The 3,298-nt window shown below is 36.8% G+C and overlaps 1 non-coding gene across 1 annotated transcript; it reads right to left on the bottom strand.

Moving 5' to 3' along the window:
• Positions 1–2,557: 2,557 nt before the first annotated feature.
• LOC134374195 (U6 spliceosomal RNA) lies at positions 2,558–2,663 on the bottom strand. Its single transcript, XR_010023068.1, has one exon. It is a non-coding gene; the product is annotated as a U6 spliceosomal RNA (small nuclear RNA).
• Between the last annotated feature and the right edge of the window lie 635 nt (positions 2,664–3,298).

The following is a 3,298-nucleotide window of genomic DNA, read 5'->3' as shown; positions in this document are numbered from 1 at the left end:
AGCTATCTATATTACCTTCCTTTTAAAATTTCTTGGGAAGACAAAAGTTTAGAACCAGTCATAAACCTGTATCTCAGCCAAATTAAAATATGATTCAGGAGTTAACAGGTTTTATTTAGCCTCTAGAAACCATGGGCATTGCTTCTTTACAAAAGGCTTCAAGGAGAAAAACCCTTTCATAGGCTTTAGAAACTTTTTTGTTTACATCATCTTCTACCAACTTTTAATTTCAAATTATAGAAAAAGATGTTATAGTTTAATAAACCCTCATATAATCTTTGCCTGGATCTACCATTTGTTAGTATTTTAACATTTTCCTTTTTTTCCCCTCTTTTGAACCACTTGAAAGTAAGTGGCAGGTATTGTGACATTTTACCACTAAATAATTCAGTATGTATCCCCTAAGAACAAGAACATTCTCCTATCTAACAGCAATACCATATTAATGCTCAAGAAATTTAACAGTACAGTCCATTCTAATTTTCTGAATTGTCCAAAAATGTTCTTGATAGCTTTTTCTTTTTGGTCGTGGTAAACGTTTAAAAAGTATTGCACAAATATAGCCAGCTGGATGACATGAAAGACTGATGAACAAATGTGGGTATTACATCTTGCTTATTTCATTACTTATTTTTGTATCCAGATAGATAAAAATTAAATCAGCTAATTTTGTTTCTCAAATAATTTTAAGTAAAAGTCTAAAAGTGAAGGTGAAGTTGATTATTATTACTATTATTATTATTTTTAAAAGATGACCAGTAAGGGGATCTTAACCCTTGACTTGGTGTTGTCAGCCCCACGCTCTCCCAAGTAAGCTAACTGGCCATCCCTATACAGGGATCCGAACCCGTGGCCTTGGTGTTATCAACACCACACTCTCCCAAGTGAGCCACGGGCTGGCCCTTGAAGTTGATTATTAATTTAACTTAGAGTTGGACATAAATGGAGTACTCGTTTGTTTATGATATAAATCTAGACTAAAACTTTTATTGTGCTAGGTGCTGACAAAGTTGAGGACACAATATGCAAAATATGGCACCTTGGCTTTTGAGAAAACAGCAGCAGGAAGGTCCCTCTCATCTTCCCCTCTCTTGTCCTCTGAGGCGGGTCATAAAACCGAGGAAGGATTTTTCTGACTTTCCTCTGAAGCAGATCACAATACCCTCATTTGAGAGGCACCTTCCCTATGACTGGTGGAAAGGAACATCCTTATCTCTGAAGAGACAGGGGCACAGAGAAGAATCTGAACAAACAAGCCTTGCTAAGTTCCTTCCAGTTTATTACCATTAGATCATACACCCTGGGCTGGCTGGTTAGCGCAGTTGGTTAGAGCATGGTGCTGATGACATCAAGGTCCAGGGTTTGATCCCTGGACCAGCCAGATCATATCCCCTTTTTCTAATCATATTTCTAATCATATCCACTTCTTCACCAAGCCTAGCATAAAAACACTCAGGTTTAATTGCTTCTTTGCGTCTTCATTTCCTTATGTTGTTTAAATAAATTTGTATGCTTTTTCTCCTGGTATTCTGTCTTTTGTAAATGGGACCTCAGCCATGAGCCTAAGATGGGAAGGAAAGGCAGTTCTTCTCCCCTACAGTAACATGGATCCAAAATGACATAGTCTCAGCCTCATTTTATTTGAAAGAAGCAATTATATCAAAATGCTTTTTTAAAAATAGAGGTAGAATGTGCTGTGAGGAAACAGAGGGGAAAACTGCATGGTGGCATTAAAGAAGTAATATTTGAGCTGAGTCTTAAAAAACAAGTAGTCATGTGTTAATCCTCTCTAACCTTCAAAGGGGGATAAAATGCAAAAACAAATCTCACTTGCTGATGAAGATTCAGAACTCTTTGTAAAAAAAAAATTTTTTTCCAGCTTGTTCTCTCCCTAATCATTTCTGTTTAGAATATTGACCTAACATTGATTGGTTTAGTAAATATAAATTTAATACTTGATGAAATCTTACTCCTTAATATTTTCTTGTATATGTGAACAATGTTCCTTTTATTCAGGTACATTAGCTTTTTTCCCCTTGTATGTGGCTCAGTATTAATTTCCCTTCCTCTTATCTGTTTGCCAGCCAACAGTGGAAACGACAGAGATTGGAAATATATTCTGAGCTCCTGCTTGAATTCCCAGAACTATTTCCTTATTCCCAAGGAAGGATGTCCTAGAAGCCTAAGGGAAGCATCCAGAATCTCTTCTAATTCAAACCAGCAGTGCTTGTCTTTGCACAGTGACAGCTCCCTAGATCATGTGTTAAGGTAAGTCTTAGACGTGGCCTGTCCTTGCTCTACCCATATCTTCTAGTTTATGGGCTGTGTCTGAGTTTCATTTATCCTTTCAGCCATTCCTATAAAATTCTATAAATATAAACTTAAGCAGGGAGGGCTGGCTGGTTAGCTCAGTTGGTTAGAGCATGGTATTGATAACATCAAGGTCAAGGGTTCAATCCCTGCTACCAGCCAGGTGCCAAATAAAAAACAAACAAACATTAAAGCAGGGATTGCCATGTTTCTTGGTCCGATGTCCAATTTCCTTCTGGAGACTGCACAAAACATGGAATGCTTCACAAATTTGCATGCATGCTTGCGCAGGGGCCATGCTAATCTTCTATGTATCATTCCAATTTTAGAAGATGTGCTGCATAAGTGACCACCAAAATTTGAACCTGAATAGTAGATAAACTCAATCTTCAAAAAATGAATGCGAAGTCTAACACAAAGACAAGCAAAAATTTGGTTCTCATTTTCTTTCTGCTATTTACTCTTAAATCTTGTTTTGTTTTGTTTTGTTTTTAAATAATGGAAAGGAACACAGAATGTAAATAAATGAAAAACCCTAAACTTATTTGACTTCACTTTTTTGTCTTCTAAGGAAATGGTCTCCAAAGTCTGATGTATGTCCTTCGGGGCTACACAAGATTATCGTATTAAATAAATGCCTCTTTATATTTTTATTTCATCTCATCCTTAAAAATGTCTATTTACTGCATAGTGTATAAATAAATAATATGTAAAAAAAAGTTTTGGGGCTGGCCTGTGGCTCACTCGGGAGAGTGCGGTGCTGATAACACCAAGGCCACAGTTTCGGATCCTATATAGGGATGGCCGGTTGCTCACTGGGTGAGCGTGGTGCTGACAACACCAAGTCAAGGGTTAAGATCCCCTTACCGGTCATCTTTAAAAAAAAAAAAAAAAAAAAAGGTTTGGAGAACACTCTTAAAGTTGTAGACTTCGATTCAGTACATTTTGTTCAAATTTTGAGAATGCTGTAAGGTAACTTTCTTTTTCA

Source organism: Cynocephalus volans, chromosome 3 (genome assembly GCF_027409185.1).
Source record: "Cynocephalus volans isolate mCynVol1 chromosome 3, mCynVol1.pri, whole genome shotgun sequence".
Lineage (NCBI taxonomy): Eukaryota > Metazoa > Chordata > Mammalia > Dermoptera > Cynocephalidae > Cynocephalus > Cynocephalus volans.
This window is presented reverse-complemented; position numbering and strand designations above follow the sequence as displayed.